General features: G+C 39.6%; 1 protein-coding gene across 2 annotated transcripts in view; it reads left to right on the forward strand.

Annotated features, from left to right (window-relative positions):
• Positions 1 to 17,382, forward strand: part of SAMD12 (sterile alpha motif domain containing 12) — a 431,004-nt gene that overhangs the window by 206,215 nt on the left and 207,407 nt on the right. The gene's annotated exons all lie outside the window — the stretch shown is intronic.

Below are 17,382 nucleotides of genomic sequence, written 5' to 3' on the forward strand. Positions count from 1 at the left end.
CCTGGAAAAAAATCAAATGCGCAGATGAGTGACATCACCGAGGTGTGACTTGTTGGCCATGGGGATTCTGAAGCTGTTAGATAAGTCTTTCACCAATCTCTAGCTTTTTCCCTTCCTGGTTGCAGAGGTGGTTTCATTCCTAACTCCCTTTCCACAAAGCCCTCATCCCCACCATTCCTCTTAGCATAGAGATCAGTAGTGATGAATTGTCTCAGTATCCCTCCCTGCAATATTATCTGCATTTTTACCCCTCCTTAACTGTTTCCCTTATGTCTCTGAAGGGGGGAAAAAAAAATCCCAAGGCCAGTACCCTAACCATGCTCTTCTTTCTGCCCACATGCCCTTTCTCTTCCCCCAGCCCAAGAATCTTATTCATCTGTTTTTCCCTTCCTTCTTGGTCTTCAGATTTCTGCCTCCACTTTCAATTTGAACCATGCTGTATCCTATCTACACCCCCTCCTTGCTATTCTTATTCCCATCTCTGTGGTGTAGGATTTCTGTCTTTCTCCTAAGCAATCTCCTATGATCTAACTTTATGGCTCTCTGGGAAACCATCTTTTGTCATTTTACACCAGACTGGACCAGGTCACTTCTGCATTGACGTTGCATATATACTTCCTGTGTATGTGTGTGTATATATATATGTGTGTGTGTGTGTGTGTGTGTGTGTGTGTGTATATATGTAGATGCAAGTTTCCCAGGTGGCACAGTTGTAAAGAATCCGCCTGCCAATGCAGGGTATGTGAGTTCCATCCCTGGGTCAGGAAGATCCCCTGGAGAAGAAAATGGCAACACACTCTAGTATTCTTGCCTGGAAAAAATCCATGGACAGAGGAGCCTGGTGGGCTGTGGTCCATGGAGTTGCAATGAATCAGACACGACTGAGCATGCACACATGTATATATATATATATATATATATATATGTTTGTGCAGGTATGTGTGTATTTGTAGATATATGTGTGTGTGTGTATGTGTGTGTGTGCGCGCGTATGTAGATGTGTGCACTTCCCAGGTGACACTAGTGGTAAAGAGCCTGCCCTCCAATGCAGGAGACATAAGAGATGCAGGTTCAATCCCTGGGTTGGGAAGATCCCCTGGAGAATGGCACGGCAACCCACTCCAGTATTCTTGCCTGGAGAATCCTGTGGACAAAAGAGGCTGGTGGGCTACAGTCCATGGGGTCTCAAAAAGTCGGACACAACTGAAGTGAACTAACCAACCCATGTAGATGTATATATGTATATAAACAAAAGCTACTGGATCGGGATGGGGAATACGTGTAAATCTATGGCCGATTCATGTCAATGTATGACAAAAAATAATAATAATAATAAAAATAAATAAATAAATTTAAAAAAAAAGAATTTTCTTATGTTGAACTCAGGCAATTAAAAAAAAAAAAAAAAGCTACTGGATAAAATCCAAACTCTTAAGCTTGGCATAAATATTCCTCAATTTCATTTGAGTCATTCCTTGTGTCCACCGATTCTACAGCTGCAGTAGACCACACTAATTATTGTCACAATATATTTACCTAGTGAGCTTTCAGTAATTTTCAAGACCTAATTCAAATTATTCCTCTCTTCCCTACCTTCCCTGAACCTTTCCAAGCAGAATTAATTTTTCCACCCTGTATTTTCTTTACATTTTTTTTAAACAGCAAATGACAGCTATTACTGTTAATATTATAAGACTTATCATTTGGTTACATGTTTATCTCCTTTCCATCAGCCCAGAAACTCCCCTAGGGTAGAAAGAGCATCTGATTTATCTTACCATCTCTAGCTGTGTTAACCGAGTGCCTGACATAAAATAGGAATTTAATAAGTGTTGATTGGATTAAATTGAGTTTATTCTTCCTTTGATAGGCTTAGCCCTGAACTTAAAGCTGTTCTTCATTTCTGTTGATAAGAATACTTTGATTAGTCCTTCAGTTTCCTGATTTGCCTCCTTTTCATGAAGCTTATCCTATCCTTTCCTATCTGCAATGTCGTACAATTATATTCCATGGATAATCAAGTCTCTCTTCCCATCTCATTCTTAGAGAAGCCCCATTTTACTTTTTTAAAGAACTCCTATTCAAAATGTGTACCAAGCCCCCAAATGCCATCTTTAAGTGTACTTGAATGACAGACTCAACATTTTGCAGAATTCAGAATCCCATATTTCCTTCAGACAGGTCTTCCCAAGGATGTTTTGGCAGGCTGTGTCTGGCTCTCTGCTCAGTGCCAAGAATGGTTGTCACCATGTCGTGGAAGCTTGCTGGGCCCACTGAAATTCAAGAGACAGGTGTTATCTTGTAGGGTGGAAAGAATATCCTTTGTCTGAAAAGCTTCTGTTTAGGGCAGCACGGCAGGAGTACAGAATCTGTCACACCATAGCTGTGTTTAGTGATGGTTCGCCTCTGTTTCACAAATAACAAGGCATAACACAAATGTAGTGTTATGGATTTTTTCATCTAAATGTCTGGACTTGGGTACAGTAGTGCTAGATTGAATCCCAGCCCTTCATGGAAAATTAGCAAACCCCAAACTACCTTAATGACATTGATACTATCTCAGATATTATAATTAACACAAAAGAAATGAGAACAGTGAGTGACTGGAGTTGCTAATATGTAGCAGTTTTGACCAACAAAATTGGCAATTGCATTAGGTTTCCCATAATAGTGGAATGATGTATCTTCTGTAAAGGAAGTAGTGAATAATAGGTAATGCTTTTAAGAATTTTCTAATATGCAGGGAACAGTGTTAAATACTTTTTATGCATTAATGATTATAAAGAGAGTTATCCTTCTCTTTATATATGAGCAAAATGGACAGGGAGGTTCCAACTCTCTCAAGTTCACCTAGCTAATAGGATGCAATGGATAATGCAATATCAAGGAAAGGGCTCTTTGGACCCAGGAGTTGGAAAACATTTTTTGTGTAGGGCCATTTGGTTTTGCAGGCCATATGGTCTTCTCACAAGTACTGAACTCTGCCTTTGCAGCATGTAAATGAATAAGGTGACTGTGTTCCAATAAAACTTTATTTCCACAGGCTGTAACCAGCAGACCCCTATACTAACCTCTTCCTTCCTCTGCCCAAATATGTTTTCTCAGTGATAGTTATAAAAGAAATGTAGAAGTCATAGTTTTTAAAAACATGCATTACCTTTTTCCTCTTTGTGTATATTCAATATAAAAAAATTAGAAAATATGTACACAAAAAGGAAAAGTATGTATTAGATTCACCAAAATGTTCATTAGAGTTCTTCCCTAACATCATATGGAAAAACCTGAGCCAACTTTTTGACCAACTCAATGAAATACCACTTTAATTCCGACATCCAGAAATAATCACTGATACATTTTGATGTGCATCCTTTCAGATTGTTGTCTCTGCACACCCTTTTATAAGAAATGGCATTATACCTTAGAGAGTGGAATAGCTTTCCGTTTTCCACTTAAAAATATATGGCAAGTGCAGTTCTATGTCAGTTGTTGAATGCAGAATATTTTCCTCGGCTGTTAGTGGTCATTCTCTGGATGTTGTGCATGTCTCCACTTTTCAGATAAATTGTTTATCTGCTCTCATACGCTTCTCCTTCAACACCTCACCCTCCCTTCTCTCGCTCTGCCTGACATATATTCTTAGTTGTATTCTGAATTCTCCTTCCTCATACTCTAACACACACAGAAGTTGAGGATGACAATGTTGACTCCGTCGCTCAGTCGTGTCCAACTCTGTGACCCCATGGACAGTAGTCTGCACTCCCAAGGCCCTTAATCTCCATGTCAGTAGCTCTCAGTTGTGCAGTTGGGAGTCACATTTTCTTTCGTTAGCATTGGTACCTCTGATCCAGTCAATCAGATTCCTTCGTCATAGCCCTGGTTGTGGCCAGCACAGTAGTGAAATCAGCTTCAGAGGTAAACAGGAAGCAGAAAAATACTCCATCTCCAAATTCCTGTTATTGTCCTCTATAGATGCCACCCTTGAGGACAGCATCATTTCTTTGAATGTTTTTCTTTCTGTCAGTTTCCTTCTTCCTCAGGGCTGCTCCAAAGGGAAAGCTTACAGCTTTTCTTAAATTCATTAAATTTTCAGTGTCCTTCCCCAGTGGTTGGTTCCCAGAAGGTAACACAAGACAGGAGAACATTACAGTTCCTCCCAGGGAAAAGATGTACCACGAAAGTTTCAAAAGGTTGCATGTTGCCACAGTGGCCTCCTTTATGAATCTTTCAGGGGATACTGAACATTTCTAGAAGCGACAGCTGGTGTCATTTTGGAAGGATCTTAACTCCAAACCTGCCGCTGGGTGGTAAATTCACAGAGAAGATCAGATGAGCACAGAGAAAAAGGAGGACAAGGTGTAGTTACTTCTGGTTTTGCAGAATATGCACCCGCTAAGTTTAAAGTAAAAATGTTAGTCATTCAGTCATGTCCGACTCTTTGTGATCCCATGGACTGTAGTCCACCAGGCTCCTCTGTCCATGAAATTCTCCAGGCAAGAATACTGAAGGGGGTAGCCTTTCTCTTCTCCAGGGAATCTTCCCAACCCATGGATCAAACCTGGGTCTCCTGCATTGCAGGCAGATTCTTTACCTTCTGAGCACCAGGGAGGCCCCCTACTAAGTTTAGGTCAAAGATTAGTCTCAACAAATGTAGACTACAGAGTAAAGGATGCAGTTACAACTGGGTGGATACAGACAGAAAGTGCCCGGTAGAATATAAAAGGGAGGCCATTTGTTTCTCCAAGCAGTGACCTCAGCTAACTATTCTGAGGATGTCCCCAAAATGATGTAGATTTTGTTACTCATAAGAAATTTCCCACTGATATTCATATCACACTTAAAATTTATAAAGGGATATTTCACACATATCATCTAACCTCAGAACCCTGTTGATACAGTATTAATCGGAATCTCTTTTTGGATGAGGAATATAAAACTAAGAAAAGAAAAATGACCCAGACCACATAGCCAGTAGATGGCAGTACTCAACTCTGACACCAAAGACTACATTTTTTTGCTCCAGTCCAAGTTAATTTCACGTTCCTTACTCCCCTCATTTTGCCCTTGTTAAGTAAATCCTGTGTACAGTCATATTTGGCTATTATAGAACATTCTATGCTATTATATGCTATAGAACATGGAAACTACAGGGAAAGATTTTTGAAGCCAAGGAGAAGATTGTCTTAGCAGATTGAGAACTCTAATTTATATGGCCCAAGCATGGCTGTTCAAGATCTTTTAATACCGAAGGTACTATTCACCAAAAGATATTGTTACCTTTAACTGGAACTAATAGAGAAGGGAAGATTACAGTGAAACTCTTCTGACATAATTAGTACAATGTCAGAGACAGATGGACTTGAAACTATGGGGGAAAAAATGTATGTTCTATTGATGACACATTGGCAAAACCTGCTTCCTGATTGGAAAACTCTACTTGTCATTTTTTTCTGCTTTTTCTTTAAGAAATTAGCTGGCTTGCTTTTGGAAGTTTTTGTAGTCTGTGTCTTTCCCTCTTTATCACCTCTGGCTATGCACATTTAAGTTAGATTTTCTTAGTACATGAAAAAAGAAAGACTAGAAAATGAACAATTCTACTCTCTGCTTGGAAGCAGTATCAATAGAAATATTTGTTGTATGAACCACTAAGGGAAACAGGTCCCATTCAGAACATAATGGATGCTATAGCTCCTATCTTTGAAACTTCATAGTTTAAAAGGATAACTGTTACAATTATGCTTTCATTTACTGGGAAGCCACTACCTCTTAATTCGCAAGAACTGACCCCATCCATTGAAATGACACATGGTAGGCAGTGAAGAAATAAGGATTGAGTTAATGGCAGGCAGAAGAGATAGAAGAGAAAACCGACCCAAAAGAAAGCCAGCTATGTACTAGTCAAGTAAACTCAGGTAGGTCATACATCGAAATGGGGCTCCAATTCTCCATCTGCAAAATAGTGGAGTTTGAACAGAAAACCTCTCAAGTGTGTTTTAACCATAAGATTCTAAATAGGGCGTTTAGCAATTGAATATTAAAGAAATCTTCATTAATAACAGGTTATTATGCAAAATGGCATGGTGAATTGCACTGCTCACTAATTTCTCTAATTTTGTTTCAGGGCCCATTCATATCTTAACAGTGTTTGAAAATAATACTTATTTTCTGTTGCAATTTTTCTTTAGTTTGGACCTTTAATCCTTAGGGGAATCTTCCTTTTTTATTCTAGCAGTTTGTTTACTTCCTGAGTATTTTATTGTTCTCGCTATTTAAGTTTAATTATTCACTGATTAACAAAATAATTTGTAATTTATTATAAATAGCTAATTTACAAATCATTCATTACCTGATAATTGTTTAATTATCTTTAAATTAGTGCTCATTAATTTGCTCAATAAACATTTGCTGAGCAATTACTAGATGGCCAGCACTAGCAGAATGGAGACACAAGCCCATAGCGGGAAGAAAGTTGGGCTCCTTCAGAGAAAGAATTCACTGTCTGTGGCTTTCTGGAGTACTGGATCTTCTTCCATGCAAACACCTATATTCACAACATCTCCTTATTAACCTAATTCCTTTAGCTTCATTTAGAAAAAAAAAAAATCCCTAGAAAGATGACATTTAGAAACTTTTATCTGCTGCAATTCATTTCTAAAATTGGTCAAAGGAAAACACCTTTGATAATCCAGAAGACTTTGAAAAATCAAAATGCATGAAGTTAATGGAATCATCAAAATTATATTTGTGTACTATATAATCCTCTGGAAAAGGGCATGGCAATCCATTCCACTATTCTTGCCTGGAGAATTCCATGGACAGAGGAGCTTGGTGGGCTAATGCACAGGTTATTACTCTTCAAGTAACTATAGATGTGAGTTGGGCTTAAGGGATGAAAAAGACGGGATGAAAAACAGATTTTGAGGGGGAAAAAATGTGAAAAGTTAATGGAGTTAGATGAGGTTGAAGGATTATTCCCTGATTCCATTGTGTTAGTTTTTCCAGGTAGTACTAGTCAGGCTAACCAACCCAAAATGAATGAAACTGTAAACCACAAAATGGTTTGATTTTTCTCACATAGGACAATTCCTTCGATCTGGAATTTTGGCAGCTGCAACATTCAGTTCAACAGCCTAAATGTTATTTTAGAGGAAAGCATGTCTTTGTCATTTGATTCTGCCCAAGTTTAAAGATTTCCTTGATTCCAGCTGATTCCCTGGGGCATGTTAGAGATAGACTGAAGTAAAAGCCTAGTGTCATTGATCACTCTTTACTAGAATTTGAGTAATATGCCCTGAATAAAACATTAATGCCTCTTGGCCTAAATTCTTTACTGGATCTGATTAACTTCTGACAATTATGGTTAATAAGAATAGGTAACACAGTTAATAATAATAAAATTATGAAGCTCAACACTTCATACCGCATTTTCTCTGTGTCTTTCCCTACACCCAGCATTTAATGCCATCTTACTGGGACTTAGATGGACAGTGCATATTGCAAACTGCCTCCCTGGTTTCACTTCAGTAGGAACTATTAAACTATTATTGGCACTGAGCTGCCCTGATCTGATAGAAAGAAAACCCTATTCTCCTCTTAGAATCCTGAAATTTGATGTCTGTCTTCATTGTGTTGAGGGAAATGTCTCCAAAATCTTTAAAAGGAAGAGGGAAAACCACACTCGATAAATGTAAATGTTGAGACAGGGTTAATGGAAGATCTCTGAGTCATCTGAGGCCCCCGGCATTCTTAGTCTGATGAGGCCCTCTTAGTTCTAGCATGAAACAGGCAGATTCTGACTTGTGAGTTGCCACTTCTGCCTGTGCAGCATGCCCTGGAGGTTTACTTCTTTGTCTTACGTGGCCAGATTGGTTAGAGCATTCTTAAAACAGACTTGGGAAAAGAGCCTGTCGATCCTAGAGAAGAATGCTTACTGAAGACCTGAGGCTACCACAAAATTACCTCATTCCTTCTAACTCTTTCAAAACCTTCCAAGAGTTGGCTTTATGGTGTTCTTCTCTAATGGCTCAGCAGTAAAGAATCCACCTGCAATGCAGGGGACATGGGTTCTAACCCTGGGTGGGGAGGATCCCTTGGAGAAGGAAATGACAACCCACTCTAGTATTCTTGCCTGGGAAATCCCATAAACAGAGGAGCCTGACTGGCTACAGTCCATGGGGTCACTAAGAGTCAGAGACAACTTAGAGACTACACAACCACCACATCTTGAACCAAAAGCAGACTCTCCAAATTCCCATTCAGCCAAATAAAATGTTTTCCAATTAATTGTAGCTATTTATCAAGCAGTGTATTTTCTTCCTCATGTCCTTCTCAGAACACAAAGCAACTAATTATTGGTAACAGTCTATACACAGAAAAGTACTCCTTTAGAACAGGGTTATCTTCATTTTTATAGTGTTTTTTTCTCAAGTTTGTCAAAGGAAATGGGTCTTGGCTGGTGACAGGAGGTACCCTTGTGTTATATATATTTGTTGTTCAGTCACTGAGTCATGTCCAACTCTTTGTGACCCCATGGACTGCAGCACGCCAGGCTTCCCTGTCCTTCATTATCTCCCGGAGCGTGTTCAAAATTGTGTCAATCAGTGAGGCCATCCAACCATCTCATCCTCTATCACCCCCTTCTCTTCCTGCTGCAATCTTTCCCAGCATCATGGTCTTTTCCAGTGAGCTGGCTCTTCGTATCTGGTGGCCAAAGTATTTGTCTTACTTCACTTTAGAGATACCAGTGAAATAATAAAATGTCTTGCGTGGAAGCCAAAAAAAAAAAAAAATTGAAAACTTTTGTAAAATAGTCTTTTTCAGACATGTTTGTCAAGGATTTTTTTATTTTGTCCTAAAGGAGTGGGTAGCCTTTTCTTCTGAAAGAAAAGAGCTGGTGATGGAATTTTTCAGCTGAACTTTGCAGTTGGCCATGTAATTTTTCAGGTGAATTGTGCAGTTGTTTTGAGCTCCTCAAGGGGGAGCTTCCACACAAGTTAACTGTGGTAAACTCAGGAATTCCTCTTGACTTTTGGTAGGTAGCTCCTTTTACCTCCACTTAGTCCTGGTAGGCGTCTCCCTTTGATATGCAAGTTTTACTGTTTTAATTGACATAAAGGAAGTGACATACAGCCAATGTGACATACAGCCAATGATAGAAGTTTTTAAAACTTCTATCAAATTGTAAATTTATTGTTTTACTTACAAATTAATTGGCTTCAATGTTAAGTGCCCTACAATATGTAGGACACACATGCCTTACAAGTGTGGTCAGTCTTGGCCCAAACTGGTCAAGAAAGCAATGACAATTGGGTCTTAGACATGTACTTTTAATTAGAAAATTTTCTATAGGATTAGTCAAACCTATCATTTCATACTGCCATAATAGTGATGCCTTCCTTTTATGGTTAATATGAAAGGGATTACTCTCATTCTTTAGTAGATCTGAGGAGTTATTCCTCACCCACCTCCAAACCCTGTCCGTTCAACACAGATCTATTTCAGTGTGGATTATGTTTTTATTCTCATTTTTAATATCTGAATATAAGGACTGGGTAAATCCCACAAAGACTCCTTATTCAAAAATAAGAGGAAAGATAAATTAATAACTGTGTTTAACCTCTACTTAGAGTTGAAATATATAGGGTATATAGAAGACTTAATTTTTCTCCAAACAGATACTGAAAGGTTACTTCCTCTTGCTCCTTTTAAAAAAAGAAAAAAGTTGAGATATAACACATTGTCCCTAAACTGTGATTTTGGGTGGGTGATTTGCCCTAATTCAGCCTCCCCATTTTCTTCTGAGGTAATTTCCCTGGGGAGAAAGTTGAGACAAAGATAAGATGCAGAGTAACAGTTCTCTTTAGGATTTTTGGAAATATAATGCCCTTTCGTGAAAAATACAATCATTTAGAGGGAAATGATTATTCTGTTTTAACTCTGAATACAGTGGGAGGATTTCTGTAGAATATAAATATTTGTAAATGCTTTATGTAAGCAGGCTTTAACCAAACACCTGGTAAATGTTGCAGTTATTAATGACTTTCAAACCCTCCAAGTTGGGAAATAAAACTATGCCATTATGATCAGTCATTTGGCAGATAGTCAAGCCTGACAGCAATTGTTTAATACCTTTTTGCCCATAAAGCCTCTGAATCACTGAAAACATTCAAGATTTCAGCAGATTTCCTTCCCACCTCCCCAACCCCTGACCAAATTGCTCAATTATCTTCATAAAGTATTCTATTATTCTTTCAAATTTGAAGTAATAAAAAATGACTCTAAGCAATGTTATAAAATGTACATTACATTGTTTCTACTTGTCTAAGCCCCTTTCAAAAGCTATGGTGCGTTCTTTGCTGTCTTCCTGTAATCATTTAACACCTACTGCATGCATGAAACTAGATCATGTGCTGGAGGGCTGGGACGAAGGGTGAGAGAATCAGTAGGATACAAGGTACCGCCCTCAGATATCCTAAAGTCCTCTTGAGTTTCAGTCTCCCTACCTGTGAGTTAGGTAGCATCACGAAGCAATATACTGTCAAGAAGATGGTGCAGAAGGTGAATTCTCTAGGAATCCAGAGGTGAAGCTGTTGCGGGATGGAGTGAACTAAATTGATCCTGGAGTTCCAGAATTTAAGCTAGACTGTTAAGAATACGTAGGATTAGGAGAGTCAGAAAAGGGGGAAAGAGCATCATCAGGAAAAAATAGTAGTTTGAATACGCCAAGTGTTTTAGGGACAGGGCACAAAACTGAATGATTAGAAACAGAGTGATTTTTATTAGGAAAGTGCCTTGAAATAAAAATCCTTGTTGTATTGATTCTATATTGCTATTAAAGGTACATAATAGACACGAACCCTCTCAAGGGGTGGCTTATGACAAATATTTATTGAGCTCACAAGTTCATAGCCTAGTGATTCGGGGTAGATTTGATGAGTGGTCCTTCCGGGCTTGGCTGGGCTCATCCACTTGTCTGTGAGCCAGCTGGCTGTTCATTTGTGTGGAACAGACTTGAGCAGGATGACGGGGACGAATGGAGCCTCTGCTCTGCTGCCTCTCACCTGCCAGCAGGCTGGCCTGGGCGTATCTTCTCATGGCAGTGGTGGAGGTGCAAGAGAAGAGAACCCCAGTCTGACAAGTGCTATCCTTTCTTCTGCTTGCAAAACAGTTGCTAGCATTCCCTTGACCGAAACAAGTCACAGGACCACCCCCTCCCACCTCACTACAGAGTGTCTCCTAGATATACACAGCAAACTGTTGCAGTTATCTATTGTTGCTTAATGAAATATTCCAAAACTTAGTCGCTTAAATGCAATTTCTTAGACGTCACAGGTTCTGTGGATTAAGAATTCAGGGAGAGCTTAGTTGACCTGGTCTTCTGATCGTCATGACGTCAGTGGTACTCATCTGGTGGATAGACTGTTCTGGATGATCCAGGGCAGCTCCGCTCATATGCCTGATGTCTTGGCTAGAAGTCTAGGCTCAGCTGGACTTTTAATTGAACTTCGTTCCAGCTTGATGAGGTCTTAGGGAAACTTGAAATCCTTTCATGGTGCAAGCTTTTCCCACAGTCAGCCTCCCAAAAGAGCTAGGGCAGGAACCACATGGCCTTTTCTGACCACACAGTAAGCTCCGCTGAGTTCAGCAGGTCAGAGCAGACACAGCACTTCCCAGATTCCAGGAGTGGGGACACAGCCTTTATGGGAAGAATATAAAAGAATTTGCAGACATGTTTGGGAAGCACCATGGTTATTCCACAAACAACAAATTATCTACATTTTTCCCATGTGTGAATTATACTCAACTCTCATAAGCCCTTGTGGCTCAGCCGGTAAAAAAAAATCTGCCCGCAATGTGGGAGACCTGGGTTTGATCCCTGGGTTGGGAAGATCCCCTGGAGAAGGGAAAGGCTACCCACTCCAGTATTCTGGCCTGGAGAATTCTATGGACTGTATAGCTCACGGGGTTGCAAAGAGTTGGACATGACTGAGCGACTTTCACTTTCACTCATAAGCCCTGGGCTTCCCAGATGGCACTAGTGGTAAAGAACCCACCTGCCAATGCAAGAGACATAAGAGATGTGGGTTCAGTCCCTAGGTCGGGAAGATCGTCTGGAGGAGGGCATGGCAACCGACTCCAGTATTCTTACCTGGAGAATTCCATAGACGGATGAGCCTGGAAGGCTTTGGTTCATAAGGTCGAAAAAAAGTCCAAGAAGCTGGGCACAACTGAAGTGACTTAGCACACATCCAGGCACTCATGAGCCCCACCCATCCGAAGACCCATCCCATTCCAATATCTCTTAGGCACAAGGGTCAACATCTTATCTAAATCAGGTGTAGCTGAAACCTTCACTTGTTCTTATCAGAATAGTATATTACTGTTGCCTTTATCTCATAGTGAAGCTAGTAAATGATTTTTATTGAAGTAAAAGTGCCAGTGTCACCATTTCAAGACTTGTTTAACACTCTTGTCTATTTTGTATAAGTCAGTTGAGTTAAAATTAAATGTTATAAACTACAAAGCCATTTACCTGGCACATGTAAATGGAATATGTCATAGTACATGGATCAGGATCCAGTGCAGTGGACAATGCTGCTATCCCCCCAAGCCTATGGAATTCTCACTTTTCTGCTGTGAGTATGTTAAATACACCATAACCTTCCAAATAATGGAGCCTTAGTTTTTTAGATTAAAAAATTATGAATATGTAGTCTTTTTCTTTGTTGTTGTTGTTTAGTCACTAAGTCACATCTGACTCTTTGTAACCCCACGGACTGTAGCCCACTAGGCTCCTCTGTCCATGGGATTTTCAGCAACAGCACTGGAGTGGGTTGCCATTTCCTTCTCCAGAGGATCTCCCCAACCCAAGAATCGAGCCCATCTCTCCTGCTTGGCAGGTGGGTTCTTTGTGATTGAACCGCCTGAGAAGCCCCCAACCCTAATGAGTCACCTGGCACACCCCCTAGGGTACAGACACACTATAGTGAAAGCAATTCACTACATCAGAGGACATTCACTGAACAGAAGTTGCGTTAATAAAAGAAAAAGTCTGTCACAAAATAGGGATGGACACAAAGTTGAAAAAACATGAAATTGCTGTATCTGCGACAGAAAGTAAATTGCAGAAATCTCTGTTTTTTCCAACAACTCATTACTTCAGTGATGTAGTCAAAACATTATGGAAGATTGGAACTTATTTTCCTATAAAGTGCATACCCACTGGAGACTGATTTGAAAAATTAACTTTCTGTATCGGTGGAGATTAACAATTTTTCCTCCTCTCTGCACCCTTCCCATTTGTAACTTCTTGATGTCTTGGGTTTTATATTTCATAGTAGCCTCGTAAATCATTTAATTCTCTTCAACAATTAACTGAGCTGAGTTGGCAATGTTAATGTCTTTTTTGTTCTTTTTGAGAATGAAGGCATACTGAGTTGAAATTTGTCACTTAATGCCACCTAGAACATCAGTAACCGTGCTGGGATTAAATTTTTTAAATTCTTACTCACGGGCTTTACCTGTGTTGCTTTGAGCCACTATGGCCTTTTGATCTTTGCTTGAAATAAAAGAATTCTTGATGATTAAATAAGTGGACTTTCTTTTAAATCAGCAAATAATGGGACTTTCCAAACTAAAAGCAGTAAGGATAGAAAATCCAATAAAAATACTATTTTATGAAAGAGAGTTGCTACAAAGCCGACTATTAACCTGGAAAAAAAACAAGACAGTTGATGACTGCGATTCTTCAAGAATCCTTTTTTAGGAAGGTGGAAGGTGAAAATCTGACTGCCCTGTCTATGTCCAACCCAAAGCAGAGTCTGTTGGTTGATTTTAGAGTAGAAAAACTGAAGGAGTTCTCTTCTGTCAACCCCCAGATATTGCTGCAAAGCAGAGCCCTTCTAACAGTGATGGTATGTAGTGGTTGATAGGGAAGTTTAGGATACTGACAAATTCGGAATAGAAGTGGTATAGATTCACACAACTGTTGAGCAGGTCTGAGGATCCAGGTGAGGATAGAAAGCATGACTTGGCTTGTAGTGGCTGTGGTCCACACTGGTGCAACTTCTCTAAAGTAATGTGTAAGTTTGTAAGACAGATAGTTTGTATGGTCTTTAATTGATGCTTAGTTGGTCTATGATGAATTTGAGGATATTGTCAATGGAGTCTGTATGCAACTGAGTATAGAATTGGAGTAAGAAAGTGAACTCACATAGGAATTTTTAGATGTGGTGAAAGGAGAGGTAGAAGGCTCTTGAATGTGCGTAAGGTTGAAGGATGCAGTCGCCAGAGGGAGAGGACAGCTGGGTAGAGAGGAGGTTGGTGATGAAGCTTGAACTTGAAGAGCGTGAATAATTCACAATGATACCAAAGTCCAGAGTGGTTCTAAGGGTGAGTGTCTGAAGTAGGATAATAGTAGGTAGCAGATTTAGTTGTATGGTGGAGAGTAGGGTTTGATGGAAAAATTAGTCTGAAATCCATGTGCCATGTTCCTCAAGGGATGTGGGTGATTGAGAAGATGAATGACGACAAGAGAAGTAAAGAAGAAATTGGAGGAGGGTGTAAACACCAAAGGAAAAGCATCTTTTATGAGAGTGGACTAATAATCAGCAAAAAACTAAAGAGCCTCTTGATGAAAGTGAAAGAGGAAAGTGAAAAAGCTGACTTAAAACTCAACATTCAAAAAACTAAGATCATGGAATCTGGCCCCATCACTTCATGGTAAATAGATGGGACAACAATGGAAATAGTGAGAGACTTTTTTTTTTTGGTGGGGGGCCTCCAAAATCACTGCAGATGGTGACTGCAGCCATGAAATTAAAAGACACTTGTTCCTTGGAAGAAAAGCTATGACCAACCTAGAGAGCGTATTAAAAAGCAGAGACATTACTTTGCCAACAGAGGTCCATCTAGTCAAAGTTATGGTTTTTCCAGTAGTCATCTATGGATGTGAGAGTTGGACCTTAAAGAAGGCTGATCACAGAAGAACTGATACTTTTGAACTGTGGTGTTGGAGAAGACTCTTGAGAGTCCCTTGGACTGCAAGGAGATCAAACTATTCAATCCTAAAGGAAATCAGTCCTTAATATTCATTGGAAGGACTGATGCTGAAGCTGAAACTCCAATACTTTGGCCACCTGATGCGAAGAACTAACTCATTGGAAAAAACCCTGATGCTGGGAAAGATTGAGGGCGGGAGGAGAAGGGAACGACAGAGAATAAGATGATATGGATAGCATCACTGACTCAGTGGACATGAATCTGAGCAAGCTCTGGGAGTCTGTGATGGACAGGGAAGCCTGGCATGCTGCAGTCCATGGGGTCGCAAAGAGTCGGACATGACTGAGCAACTGAACTGAAATGAGAGTAATAATCTGGAAGCAGCAATAGAAAAGTCTTGCCAGCAATCACTCACACTCACCTCACTGCCTGTCCCTCCAGTGGCATTTGTCAGTGAGGCAGGGAGGAAATTCCTAATTGATTATTTTAAAAATTAGAGAATTTCAAAAATAAAGTTGTGGTTTTTGTTCATACATTGTCCTTCCTCGTGTAATGAATGCAAAAATACAGGGCTGACCTCCCTCTTCTCCCTTCAATATTTTCCCCTCTGAGTTTATTTTATCATTTTGTGATTTATTTTCCTTGAGGAATGCACAGTGTTTATTTTAACCTAATTGCCTCGTAAGAAATATTGTAGCCAGGCATTTCACGGAAGGCCTTGTATATTTTTCTTCTTTAAGACTCTTTTCTCGTCAGAGGGAAATACTTAAATCTGGTTTAATCCAGCTTTATATAACCAAGTTAAATCAACATTCTCCAGCCTCCTGAAATCACTGAACCTTGTAGTATTTTATCCATGGAAAACATTTTTTGTGACTGACCATATAGCCAAGACCAAAAAGAAGTCAGCAGGACTTGTTATCTTTTTGCACATGTGATTTCCATCGATTGTTAATATTTATTAACAGGAAATATTTACTACATCTAGCTTTCTTTATAGTCTGGAACATAGTGGCTGAGAAAGAATGTAATAAAATCTGTGAAGTCATTAGTGACAAAGACCAAAGGGCTTTCAGAATTGTTTTCCAGGTTTTCTAATTCTGGAACAAAGTGCTTTATCTTTTTCTCCCTCCCTCCCTCCCACCTCCTACTCTTTCTTCTCTTTCTCTTTCTTTCTTGCCATTTTTCTGGTGTAACTTACGTACAGTCAGCACACAAATCTTAAATGTATATGTAGCTCAATACATTTTTACATAGGTGCATATATACTCCCATAAACTTCACTCATCTTATAACATAGCTTGTTTCTGTCATTTCAGCAGCGTCCCTCTGCTGCCTCCTCGCCATCTTCAGAGTGAACCATTGTTCTGACCTCTACCATCATACATTAGATTTATTAATTCTTAAAATTCTTTTATGTCCGGCTTTTTTCACTTAATATTTTCTCTGTGAGGTTCTCCCATGTTGTTGAGTGTGACTGTAATCTGTTGTTTTTCACTGTTGTGCGTGCTTAGTCACTCAGTCATCTCCAACTCTTTTGCAACCCATGGACTGTAGCCCGCCAGTCTCCTCTGTCCATGGGATTCTCCAGGCAAGAATACTGAAGTGGGTTGCCATTTACCTCTCCAGGGGATCTTCCCAACCGAGATATCAAACCCATATCACCTGCCACTCTGACATTGCAGGTGGATTCTTTACTGCTGAGCCACCATGCCTGATATTTAACTGTATGAATATCTCCTAATTTCTCTGTTTCATTGCTTGGGGACATTGGGTAATTTCCAATTTGGGGCTATTTTGAATAAAGCTCCTAAGAATATTCTTGTACATGTATTGTGATAGAAAGAATCACTCATTTCCATACCAAGAAATGGAATTCCTGGGTCTTTGAGCCTGAATAGATACTCCAAAGTTTTCAAAAGTGATCATTCTAGTTTACACTTTGACAAGCGTTTCATGATAATTCAAGTTTTTCCACATCCTTATCAACACTTGTAGTTGTCAGTGCTTTCAATTTTAGCCATCCTAGGAGAGCTGTAAGAGAAGTTTATTCTTAAACTAAAACCAGGATGATTTTAAGATGAATGAATAAAAGCATAGGTTCAAGCAGAGGGCCATTAATCTTCCAGAGCTTGTTGGAGTGCCACAGTAAGAGATTTGTTGAGCTGATGTTTCTCTAAATAGAACCTGCAAATCACCTACCTCAACTTTATTCAGGATGATACTCCTGGCTTCAACCCTGATCCACTGAATCAGAATTCCTGTCCTTGAACTGTGTACCAAATGTGTACCAAACTCTCTTAGTAACTTCTATAGATGTTACAGATTGTATGTAAACCACTGCAAACAGATTAGAATGACAGAGATCTCAAATGGTAATGTAGA

This window comes from Dama dama, chromosome 21, assembly GCF_033118175.1.
Source record: "Dama dama isolate Ldn47 chromosome 21, ASM3311817v1, whole genome shotgun sequence".
Lineage (NCBI taxonomy): Eukaryota > Metazoa > Chordata > Mammalia > Artiodactyla > Cervidae > Dama > Dama dama.